We start from the raw sequence: 13687 nt of genomic DNA, 5'->3' as shown, positions 1-13687 counted from the left end.
TTTTCCCATTAGGACTTTCTTTAGATATGTAGATATGTATTGTTTAAATCTGGTTTTGTCATTGAATATCTTGTTTTCTCAATCTATAGTGATTGAAAGCTTTTCTGGGTACAGTAGTCTTCGTTGGCATCCACGTTCCCTTAGTGTTTGTAAGACATCTATCCAGGACATTCTGGCTTTCAAACTTTCCATTGAGAAGTCAGGTGTGATTCTGGGAGGTCTGCCTTTATATGTTACTTGAACTTTTTCTTTTGCTGCTCTTAATATTTTCTCTTTATTCTGTAAGTTTGGTGTTTTGATTATTATGTGGTGAGGGGAGCTCTTTTTGTGGTCCAGTCTATTTGTTGTTCTGTAAGCTTCTTGTACTTTCATAGGCATATCCTTCTGTAGGTTGGGAAGTTTTGTTCTATGATTCTGTTGAATATGTTTTCTGTACCTTTGAGCTGTATTTCTTCACCTTCTTCTACACCTATTATTCTTAGATTCAGCCTTTTCACAGTGTCCCATATTTCCTGGATAGTTTGTGTTAGAGATTTGTTGGACTTGAGATTTTCTTTGTTCAATGACTGTATATCCTATAGAGAGTCTTCAACAACTGAGATTCTCTCTTCCATCTCTTGTATTCTATTGGCTATACTCACATCCTTAGATCCTGATTGTTTATCCAGCCTTTGTATTTCCAGCATCCCCTCATTCTGTGTTTTCTTTATTGTTTCTATTTCAGCTTTCATGACTTGAACTGTTTCCATTACTTCCTACACTTGTTTGGTTGTTTTTTTCTTTAGATTCTTTAAGAGAAGTACTTATTTCTTGAATATTTTGTTTGTTTTTTCTTCTATTTCTTTAAGAGATTTTCTTGTTTCCTCTTATGGGTCTGGAACATCGTCATGAAGTAGATTTTCAGGTCTGTCTCTTCTTCTTCCTCTGTGTTGTGCTTTTTAGATCTTGCTGGTGTGGAGTCCCTAGATTCTGGTGGTGTCATACTGATCTTTCTGTTAAGTACGTTCTCATTCTGCCTTCTTCCAATCTCTTCTTCCAGTGGGTGCAGGTGGGGGTCTCTCTATCTCCTCTTGTTACCTGGTGGTGTGTGTGGGCCAAGACTTCATTGTCTGCAGTTATGGATGGTCTTATCTCTCCTGGTAGTCCCCTCACTCGGGAGAGGTTGGGGCAGCAGAGGGGGGAGGAAGAGTGAGGTATTTCCAGATTCACTGAGGTCCTTCCTGTCTGGGCGGGTCCACTCTTGCAGTCTGGTTTACTCTCTGCAGCCTCAGGCCCAGAGAGATCCTAGGGTGATGGGGACCTTGAGCAGGAGTCCTCTCTCACATTTTTACCACTATTGTACTAGTGTGTCTTTCAGGCAGGCCACCATGAACTCTAATCTGTAGGGATAAAGGCTTCAGATAGGCCCCAGCTTGAAATTCTTGATGTTCAGTTAGTTGTGTAGGTAGTTCAATAGTTGTATTGTCTTCAGGACAACTGATGTTGTCTATGATTTTCTACAAAGCAAACAAGAGCCTGGACAATAACCTGGGTTGTTTTCAGGTTCTCATGGAGCCCCTTTGGTCAACATCTGAATTAGATATAATTGATTCCAAATACTAGTAGCTTCATTTGGTGATGAGTGGTTTTATTTTGAATTTTTGTTCACCGCCCCCATTATTTGGCAATTTCAATTAGATCACATACCTATGTTTATAAACTTTAGGAAGCTTCTACTGTATTAAGTTTTCCACATGGTTCCTTAAGTGTTTCTTAGTTTTACCTCTCCCTTGCTGCATTCCCTTTCTTGCTCCACTTCTCCCTGCCTTTCCCCATTTGGTCCCCCCTTTTAGATATCCTCATCCTTCCACAACTATCTATTATATTTTCCCTTCCTAGTGAGATCCCTGACCTCTATTCCCGAACTATGTATCTAACATCTGTGGCTATCAAGTTTTGCTTATTAATGACTTAATAGCTAAAATCCAAATATAAGGACACATTTACTATGTTTGTCTTTGTGTGTCTGTTTTACATCACTCAGAATGGCTTTTACTAGTTTCATCCCTTTACCTGCAAATTTCATTACTTTTAATGTCTGAGTAATATCCTATTGTGTAAATGTACCACATTTTCTTTATTTATTATTCTGTTAATGATAATCTCATTGTTCCCATTGTCTGGATATTATGAATACACAAATGTCTCTGTAGTAGGATGAAGTATCCTCTGGGTATATGCCCAATAGTGATTTAGCTGAATCTTGGCATTGCTGTATTTCCAGCTTCCCAAGGAACCAACACACTGATTTCCTTTGTAGAAGTACAAGTTTGTGCTGGCAACAGCAGTGAATGAGTGTTTGCTTTACTCCACAACCTGGCTGTGGTGATAAGTTGTTTATCATTTAAGAAGGCTTGCCTGGAGATCAGAATGCAAAGATAGCCACAGCCATGGAAGTTGGGCAATGGTGGCTCACACCATTAATCACAGGACTCTGGAGACAGAGGCAGAAGGATCTCTATGACTTCAAGGCCACCCTAGGCGACACCAGAGGGAATCAATCTAAAAGAGAAACAGAGCTCACATTTTTAATACCAGCACTAGAGAGAATATAAGGAGCTCAGTGCAATCTCAGGAGCATCTGAGATTTGGTCAGGAGCAGTGCAGTCTGGAAATGCAATCTAAGGTTTACTGGATAGCCCCTTCAGTCTGAGAATTGGTAGAAGTCAGAGCTCTCTGGTGGGGTGGCTGCTTGGCTTCTCTGACCTTCAACTTGAACCCCAATCTCTGTGTCTGGGTTTATATTATTCATGGTCATTCTGACTGGTAGAAAGTGAAATCTCAAAAATAGCTTCAGTTTTCTTTTCCCTGATGACAAGGGATGTTGAAAAGTTCTTTAAGTGCTAACCAGACATTTGATTTAGATGATTGAATTATTTATTTATTTACTGAATTATATTAGTTCTTTGTTTATTTCATTAATAAATGTATTAATTGGAGTGTGTGATTTCTTGTTTAGTTTCTTCAGTTCTTTGTGCATTTCAGGTAATAACACTCTGCCAGGTGTACAGCTGGCCAAGATTTCTCCTCCCTTCTGTGGGCTGACTTTCACTCATCAACTGCCCCTACGCTATGCAGAAGCTGTTTAGTTTCATGATGTCCCATTGTCACCTGTTGGCCTTATTGCCTGTGCAACTAGAGTCTGAATTAGAAATTTGCCTCTTCATGTATTGAAGTGTCCCCTACTTTTCCCTTCAATCATTTCAGATTTTTGTCTTATGTTAATGTCACTAAGACTCTTGGAATTGATTTCTGTGAGAGTGAGAGATGGGGATATAAATTAATTATCTTACATGTGGACATAAATTTTTCATATACTGAAAGTTGAAGGGTGGCTTTTCTCCAGTATGTATTGTTGGCCTCTTTGTCAAATATCAGTGGCTGCAGCTTAATGACCTCATTCTTGTATCTTCTCTCTGTCTGTCAGGTTTAGTGCAAGTGAGATGCTGTTTTCCTTAGTATGACCCTGTACTATAGAAGGAAATGAAGTACTGTGACACATCCCGTAACAGTTAGTGGTAGAAAACAAATAATCACTTCATTATCTATATTGTGAATCTCAATATTCTTCCAACACAATTGAAATCAAACTAGCAGCATAGTGAAATAAGCCTCATGTCGGTAATATAAATTAGAAAATCTCTAGGAGAAAGGTTATTCCAACATGTAGTGGCTTAATATCACAAATTCAAGTATTTCTAAAATGATTACTATTTATGCACAGATATGCTTTCAATGTATCCCAGAAACTGTGTCTTTTTGTTTTCATTTCAATTTAGTTTCACAAAATTTTTATTTCTTTATTGATTAATTCTCCAACACAGTCATCATTCTATAAGACATTGTTTAGTCTCCATGAGATTAGGTTTTGTTAGAGATTTGTGTGCTGTCAATTTTAGGCTTATTGCACCCTTGTCATGTAGAATACAAGGAGTGATTTCATTCTTTTTGATTTATTGTGATTTGTTTTGCATTTCAATATACGGTCTATTTTAGAGAAGCTTCCTGTGATGCAGAGTTAAATGTGTATTCTTTAGTATTTGGGTAGACTATTCTGTAGGCATGTTTTACATCCATTTTATATGTGATGTCAATTAATTCTGATGTTTCTCTCTTTATTTTTTATCCAGATGACCCTCTGTTGGAAAAAGTTGGGTATTTAATTCATCTACTATTAATGAAAAAAATTAATTTTTGAATGCATGTCCCTGAGTTTGGTGCACATGTTTAGGGTAGTGATGTCTTCATGGTTAACTGTTCCTTTGATTAGAAGGCAGTTTCCCTCTTTATTTCTTTTGATTAGTTTTAGTTCAAAATCTATTTTGTTAGATGCTAGGCTACTGATATCTGCTAACTTCCTGGTTGCATTTCATTGGAGTATTTTGTCCATCCTTTACTCTAACTAAATGTGTTTCTTGTAGGTAACAGATAGATTTTGTTTCTTGATGTATCCAGTCAGCCTGTGACTTTTGAGTAGAGAATTGAGGCCATTCATGTTTAAATTATCATTGAAATGTGTGTCTTAGTTCTGGTCATCATGTTGTTGATTTTTGGTGTTCTCAGTGGTACTTTTGTTTTATTAATTATGGTCATTTTTTTTCACAATCCCTCTGCTCTGTTTATTCCCCCTCTTTACCCTCAAAATAAAGCTTCCTGCATTACCTTAGGTCTGGTTTGTTGAATATAAAGTTGTTTTTTTTAGGCTGTCTATGATGTGGAAAATTGTTCCTACTCCTTCAATTATGGCAGTGGTTTACCTGGGCATATACTTTTAGGTCACCTGTCATTTAAAACTTGGGTTGTAATGCCTGAGGTTTCTGGCTTTGAAACTTTCCTTTGAGAAGTCAGCTGTTCTTTTGATGTGTTTTCTTTATTCGTGACTTGTAGTTTTTCTCTTGCAGCTTTCAATACACCTTTCCTGTTCTGTATCCTTAGTGATTTTAACTATGAGATGCCAAGAAAATTCTCTTTTCTGGTATTGTCTTTTATGTGTTCTGTGTGCTTCTTGTATTTGTATTTGTGTGTCTTTACTTAGTTTGAAAAAGTTTTCTTCTATGATCTTATTGAAGGTCATGTGCTTGCCATTGACTTGGGATTCTTCTCCCTAACCTGTGCCTATAATCTGGAAGTTTAATTCTTTCCCTGCTGTCTCACACAAACAATAGTTTCTAGACATGCACTCTACCAACTGAGTTACACCCCCAGCCCTGTGCTCACTACATTACCTCACATCTGTGCCCTCTGTAAGAAAGGTGACTTTCCCCAAGTGTGTTTGGAGGAGGTGACATTTTCTTTTGTTTGACAAAACTGCTGTTAATTTCCAGGTGAGACTCTGAAGCCACTGTAAGTTAAGTATGGACGCCATCACGAGTGTTTGGGAAAGAGGAAGAATCCTTGGGGAATCCAAGATGTTTTTCTTACTTCTTATCAATGGGATATTATTTTTACTTTTGTTTTGTCCACAAGGACTGGAATCAAATAATCCACACAGACAGATGTGGCCTGGGGAGAATAGCTCACCCCAGGAAACCCAAAGCTCAGCTGTTTCTACTGCAATGTTTTCCTTGAAATAGAGAACTTTCCCATTTGATGGTATGACTTATCTACAACCTCAATGTCAGAACTGCACTTTTCCAGGTGACATGATAATTATGGTTGTACAGGGAGATGAGCTGATGGGTGACATTTCTTCCTTATAACTGTTTCTTAGGACGGTATTCTACACGATGTTTATCAAAGACCCAGACTGGTAAGTGTTTCTTTTTCTCTTCATTAATAGTAACAACTCTAAGCAAGTGGTAGAATGAAACAGGAATTCCTGCAATACAATGATTAGAAAATTCTCTGTTTAGAATTTTATTTTAGAGCTATAATGTATCATAAGCAAGCGCAGCAGATACGGGTAGACATAAAATATCACTAGGTTTCACTTACTATGGTTTCTGAATATAATGTATATGGCAGTAGAAGGGGAGTTGTTGGAAAGAGGACAGGGCCTAGCAGAAGTGTGGACAGAGACAGGAAGGCTAACAGGTTGGAGGTGATCAATGGGTACTTTATATAGAATGAAAATGTCAGGAAACCCATCTTTTTTACAAAGAATGTGCATTCATAACTATGTAAAAAGTGGCCCTAAATGAAATATTTGAATGAGCATATCTGACTCTGGATTCTCCTGAATGTGTACTCTTGTAATTCTAAAAACATGGTTCCTCCTATCTAAAAGCAGCTATGTTAATTTTCCAATCCTTTCACAAAACACCTCAAATGGTTTACAGGATGAAACACAAAGAACACATTTATTGGTTTTTCAGGAGTACATTTATTATATGAGGATACATTTAAATTATATTTTGTATTTTCTCATTTTACTGCTGTTCTCAACTTATGCACTGATTTATATTAAACAAACTGGGAATACACAACAAATATTAACTAATTTAGTGTTTATCAGTAATTTTCTGTTCTGTTAAGTTTGCATATACTTAGGAATTCTTTTGTTGTTTTTTTTCTCTGAGACAGAATTTCTCTGTCGCTTTGGAGTCTGCCCTGGAATTCACTCTGTAGAACAGGGTGGCCTCTAATTCACAGAGATTTGCCTACCTCTGCCTCCTGAGTGCTGGCATGGCCATATTTAGGAATTCTTACTAGAGTTTCACTTTATGAGTTAGAAAACATAACATGTTAGAAAACATAACATTATATAAATATGTTTAAAGTTTTTCATAGATTTGCTTATTCTATTATAATAATTTCTGATGAAGTAGACTCTTTTGGGCATCTCAGAATTATCTAGAAATCTTACTTCACTTGTTCATTAAAATCTTGTAAATTTATCTTTACACAAATGGGAACTGGGTAATTTTCAGTAATAGTTTGACTGTTTTAATTAAAATGAATTCATTTTTAGTATTTCGAGTTTTCAAAATTGAGCCTTGTTACACTGATTTCTAAATATTTTTTTAAGAAAAAGAAAGCTTCATTTGTGGTCATGGCTTCAGAGGTTCCTAAGGCTGCCCAGATCTTTTGCATTAGAAATGAGGCAAGGGAGCACAGCAGGGCAGTTGGAGCATGTGGTAGAGAAGGCTGCTACCTTCTAGAAACCAGGAAGCAGAAAGTAATAGAAAGGGACCGAGGTCAAGCTATATACACTTGGAAGGTGTACCACCAGAAACTCACTTTCCCTATTATACCATATCTCCTAAAGATGCTACCCCATCCAGCAATAGTGAACCATCTGGGGACTAAGCCTCAAATACATGATGAACATTTGTAGACATTTCATACTGAGACAATAACACCTTATTGAAATGAAATAGAAACTACTTAAACCAATCTCTTTGAGACTCTGCATCCAAAGACATTACAACCTAGGGTTTCAACTTGGAAATTTCGGTAGCTCACAGAAATCCCTCCCCACACTAAGCTCCATGGGAAAGCCTAGCTCTAGTCACTGGCCAAATATTTCATGTCTAACATTTGTAAAGCACTTGAAGAGTAATGCCTCTTCAGCTTTAGATTACATATGATTATCCTGGGAGCAGTGCCCACAAGAAGATAATTCAGACCCTTCTATACATCCCATCTTTCATGTTGCTGAGAACAAACCCTAGGCTTTGCAAACACTCTACCAATGACCTACATTCATCAGTCCTTCCTTGGTCTTCTGAGATAGGGTCACAGATTGGCCAGGAACTTGCTTGATAGCCCCAAATGGCCTCAAATCCACCGTCCTCTTGCCTACACTGCTGAATGCTGGAATCACAAGTGTGAGCCACCACATCTGGGAAGAGTCTCTTTCTGACCTCCTCCAGGCAATGCTGTCACTGCAGTTAGAAGGTTATTTAGTATTTTCTTTCTTTTTTATTTGAATTAGAAACAAGATTGTTTTACATGTAAATCCCAGTTCCCACTCCCTGTCCTCTGCCCCTACTAACCCCCCCAACTAAAACCCTACCTATCACATATCCTTTCTGCTGCCCAGGGGCTCATCAGAGTCTGTCATATCCTTTGGGATAGGGCCTAGGCCCACTCCTGTGTGTCTTGGCTCAGGGAGTATCCTTGGATGTGTATAGGGCTCACAAACTCCACAACTATGTTAGGGGTAAGTACTGAACTACTGCAGGAGATCCCAGAGGTTTCCGAGATCTCCTAACTGAAATCCACATTCCTAGGGTCTGGATCAGAGCCATGCTGGTATTCCAGCTATCAGTATGGGGATCAAGAGCTCCCCGTTGTTCAAGTCAGCTGTTTCTGTGGGTTTCACCAGCCTGGTCTGGAATGCTTTGCCCACCACTTGTTCTTCTCTGCAACTGGATTCCAGTTCAGTTCAGTGATTAGCTGTGGGTGCCTGCTTCTACTTCGACCAGCTGCTGGATGAAGGCTATAGGATGGCATATAAGACAATCATCAATATCATTATCAGGGGAGGGCATTAAGGTAGCTTCTCCTCTGTTGCTTAGATTGTTAGCTGGTGTCATCTTTGTAGATTGCCAGACCTTTCCCTAGTGCCTGATTTCTCTGTAAAACTAAAATGTCTCCCTCTATTATGGTATCTCCTTTCTTGTTTTCTTCTATTCTTCAACCTTTCTGCTCCCTCATGTCCTCCTCACCCCTCCTCTTATACCCTTCTCATTCTCCTTGCTCCCTCCCCTCTCCTCTCTTGCTCCCAATTTGCTCAGGAGATCTTGTCCCTTTCCCCTTCTCCAGGGGACCATGTGTGTCTCTTAGGGTCCTCCTTGTTTACTAGCTTCTCTGGCAGTGTGGATTATAGGCTGGTAATACTTTGCTCTATGTCTAAAATCCACATATGAATGAGTACATCTTATGTTTGTCTTTTTGTGATTGGGTTACCTTTCTCAGAATGGTTTCTTCTAGTTCCATCCATTTTCCTGTAAATTTCAAGATACCATTGTTTTTTTCTCCTGAGTAGTACTCCATTGTGTAAATGTACCACATTTTCTCTATCCATTCTTCGGTTGAGGGGCTTCTAAGCTGCTTCTAGTTTCTGGCTATTACAAATAATACTGCTATGAACATGGTTGAACAGATGTCCTTGTTGTATGAATGTGCTTCTTTTGGGTATATGCCTAGGAGTGGAATTGCTGGATCTTGGGGTAGACTGATTCCCATTTTCTTGAGGAGTCGCCATACTGATTTCCAAAGTGGCTTAAAAGTTGGCCCTCCCACCAGCAGTGGAGAAGTGTTCCCCTTTCTCCACATCCTCTCCAGCATAAACTGTCATTGATGTTTTTTATTTTAGCCATTCTGACAGGAATAAGATGGTATCTCAGAGTTGTTTTGATTTGCATTTCCCTGATGGCTAAGGATGTTGAACACTTTCTCATGTGTCTTTCAGCCATTTTAGATTCCTCTATTGAGAATTGTCTATTTAGTTCTGAACCCCACTTTTTAATTGGATTGTTTGGTGTTTTGGAGACTAGCTTCTTGAGTTCTTTGTATATTTTGGAGATCAGCCCTCTGTCAGAAGTGAGGTTGGTGAATATATTTTCCCAGTCTGTGGGCTGCTGTTTTGTCTTGCTGACTGTGTCCTTTGCCTTACAGAAGTTTCTCAGTTTCAGGAGGTCCCATTTATCAATTGTTGATGTCAGTGTCTGTGCTACTGGTGTAATGTTCAGGAAGCAGTCTCCTGTACCAATTAATTCAAGGGTATTTCCCACTTTGTCTCTAATAGGTTCAGTGTGGTTGGATTTATGTTGAGGTCTTTGATCCATTTGGACTTAAGTTTTGTGCATGACTATAGACATGGATCTATCTGCAGTATTCTACATTCCAGCATCCAGTTATGCCAGCACCATTTGATGCTTGCTTTATTCCATTGTATAAATTTAGCTTCTTTGTAAAAAATCAAGTGTTTGTAAGTGTGCGGGTTAATATTGGGGTTTTCAACTCTATTCCATTGGTCTGCCTGTCTATTTTTGTGCCAATACCAAGCTGTTTTCAGGACTATGGCTCTATAATAGAGCTTGAAGTCAGGGATGGTTGATGACTGCAGAAATTCCTTTATTGTACACGGTTATTTTGGCTCTCTTGGGTCTTTCATTTTTTCCATATAAAGTTGAGAATTGTTCTTTCAAGGTCTGTGAAGAATTGTGTTGGGATTTTGATGGGGATTGCACTGAATCTGTAGATCGCTTTTGGCAAGATTGCCATTTTTACTATGTTGATCCTACCTATCCAAGAACATGGGAGATCCCTCCATTTTCTGGTATATTCTTTAATTTCTTTCTTTAGAGACTCAAAATTCTTACGGTACAGGTCTTTCACTTTTTTTTTGGTTAGCATTACCCCAAGGCATTGTATGTTGTTTTTGGCAATTGTAAAGGGTGATGTTTCTCTGATTTCTTTCTCCACGAATATATAGTATATAGTAGGGCAACAGATTTTTTTAAGTTAATCTTGTATCCTGCCACTTTGCTGAAGGTGTTTATCAGCTTTAGGAGTTCCCTGGTTGAGTTTTTTGGGTCACTTATGTAGACTATCATATCATCTGCAAATAGTGAGAGTTTGACTTCTTCCTTTCCGATTTGTATCCCCTTGGTCTCCTTTTGTTGTCTTATTGCTCTAGCTAGAACTTCAAGGACAATATTGAAGAAGTATGGAGAGAGTGGACAGCCTTGTCTTGTCTCTGATTTTAGAGGATTTGCATTGAGTGTCTCTCCATTTAATTTAATGTTGGCTGTCGGCTTGCTTTTATTATGTTGAGGTATGTTCCTGTTATCCCTGATCTCTCCAAGACCTTTATCATGAAGGGGTTTTGGATTTTGTCAAGGCTTTTTTGGCATTTAGTGAGATGATTATGTGTTTTCTTTTCTTCAGTCTGTTTATATGGTGGATTACATTGATGGATTTTCTTATCTTGAACCATCCTTGCATCCCTGGGATGAAGTCTACTTGATCATGGTGGATGATTTTTCTGATGTGTTCTTGGATTTGATTTGCCAGTATCTTATTGAGTATTTTTGCATAAATGTTCAGGAGGGATATTGGTCTGTAGTTCTCTTTCTTAGTTGTATCATTGAGTGGCTTTGTTATCAAGATTATTGAAGCCTAGTAAAAAGAGTTTGGCAATGACCCTTCTGCTTCTATTGTGTGGAATATTTTGAAGAGAATTGGTATTAGCTGTTCCTGGAATTTCTGGTAGAATTCTGCACTGAAGGCATCTGAACCTGGGCTTTTTTTTTTTTTTTTTTGGTTGGGAGACTTCTGATAACTGCTTCTATTTCATTAAGGGTTATAGGTCTATTTACGTTGCTTATCTGTTCTTGATTTAATTTTGGTAAGTGAAATGTGTCCAGAAAATTGTCCATTTCCTTTAAATTTTCGAATTTTGAGGAATATAGTTTTTTGAAGTGTGACCTGAACATTCTCTGGATTTCCTCTGTGTCTGTTGTTATGTCCCCCCTTTTCATTCCTGATTTCATTAATTTGCATGATCACTCTCTGCTGTTTGGTAAGTTTGGATACAGGTTTGTCTATCTTGTTGATCTTCTCAAAGAACCAACTCTTTGCTATATTGATTCTTTGTATTGTTCTCCTAGATTTCATTTTATTGATTTCAGCCCTCAGTTTGATTATTTCCTTGCATCTACTCATCTGTGGTGTATTGGCTTCTTTGAGTTCTAGAGCTTTCTGTTGTGCTGTTAAATCTCTATTGTGATTATTCTCCTGTTTCTTCATGTGGTCACTTAGCGCTATGAACTTTCCTCTTAGTCCTTCTTTCAAAGTGTTCCATAAATTTGGGTATGTTGTGTCTGCATTCTCATTGAATTCTGGGAAATATTTAATTTCTTTTTTTATTTCTTCCTCAACCTAGGAATTGTGCAATTGGGCGTTACTTAATTTCTATGAGTTTGTAGTTTTTCTGCAATTCATGTTGTTGTTGAATTTTAACTTTAAAGCATGGTAGACTGATAAGATACAGGGGGTTATTTTAATTTTTTTGTACCTGTTGAGGTACCTGCCAAGTATGTGGTCGATTTTAGAGAAGGTTCCATGTGGCACTGAGAAGAAGGTATATTGTTTTGTGTTCAGATGGAATGCTCTGTTAAGCCCCATTGGGCCATAATTTCTATTAGTTCCTTTGATTCTTTGTTAAGTTTCTGTCTGGTGTTCCTGTCCAGTGGTGAGAATGGGCTGTTGAAGTCTCCCACTACAGGTGTGTTCAGTTTTATGTGTGATTTGAGTTTTAGTAATATTTCTTTTAGGAACATGGATGCCTTTGTATTTGGGGCATAAATGTTCAGAATTGAGACTTCATCCTGAAGGATTTCTTCTGTGATGAGTAGGAAGTGACCTCCTTCATGTCTTTTGATTGATTTTAGTTTAAAGTCCAATTTGTTGGATATTAGGATTGCTACCCCTGCTTGTTTCTTGGGTTCATTTGATTGGAAAATCTTTTCCCAAACTTAAATTCTTAGGTACCATCTGTCTTTGAAGTTGAGATGTGTTCCTTGTATGCAGCAGAAGGAACCTAAGAGTAAGATGCTGCTTTATAAATCAGAAAATGAGTCATTCTCTGCATGTGATAAACATTTACAAAGGTATGTATATAAAATGAAGATGTTGGAATGCCTATCTTTGGGATAAGAAAAAACATTTTAGATTACAATCTTTTACCTGATTATGACACCATCTTTTTGTATGACTTATAATATATGTGATATATTAATAAATTGTAGATGTTAAGAGATGGATTATTATTTGTTAATAGTTATCTATTAATAATAAATGATTGTACACAAGGGTTTGTCTTTTTGCAATTTTAAAGTTGGAATTGGACTACAATTCTTTCAGTTTGAGACCAACACTTAAATTAAGTCTTATCGTGGGGCATTTTTTGATTTAAGATTGTGTCCATCTGTGATATGAGAATTTGTGCCCATTCTTATTGTTTCCTGTTAGACCATGTTTGGTGGGTATCCCTGAAAGACTTTCTCTGGTATTTGTTTTTTGTTTAGAGCAGAAACAAAGAAGGAGTTGATCTGAAAGAGAGAGGAGGTGGAGAGCACGGGAAAGAGGGAAGGGAATGAGATGGGGAAACTGTATCCCGGATGCAATGTATGAGAGAAGAATAAAAGTTTAAAAAAGGATTTATTTTATTTTACATATATGAGTGTTTTACCTACATATATGTCTGTGTGCCACTTTCATGCTTGGGTCAGAGAGGACAATGGATCCTTGGGAACTAGAATTAGGGATGGTTCTGAGCCACCATGTTATTGCTGTGAATCTAACCCAGGTCCTTTGCAAGAGTAAAAAAGTGCTGTTAACCACTGAGCTACCTCTCAAGCCCATATCCTGAAGCCTTAAACAAACAAACAAACAAACAAAAAAAAAACAGAACATCACAGTGCAGCACAGCTACTGTGGATAAAATGTTGGTGGGAGAATCAGATGTTTGGCTCTGGTGATTGGAATAAATCTATTCCTTTACTAGATTAAGTTTTTAAAGAACAAAATTTGTATAAATAGAAGATATGTGATTTATCGTCTCATATTCACAGGGGGGTTTTAGAGGGTTATCAGCCACTAACTTCTGCATAGTTTCTATACATGCATGAATGCATCCTTCTATACATGTGAAATATACAAGTGAACTTGAAAACATAATTGTGCACTATTTTTC

The sequence above is a fragment of the Cricetulus griseus genome, chromosome 8, assembly GCF_003668045.3.
Source record: "Cricetulus griseus strain 17A/GY chromosome 8, alternate assembly CriGri-PICRH-1.0, whole genome shotgun sequence".
Lineage (NCBI taxonomy): Eukaryota > Metazoa > Chordata > Mammalia > Rodentia > Cricetidae > Cricetulus > Cricetulus griseus.
This window is presented reverse-complemented; position numbering follows the sequence as displayed.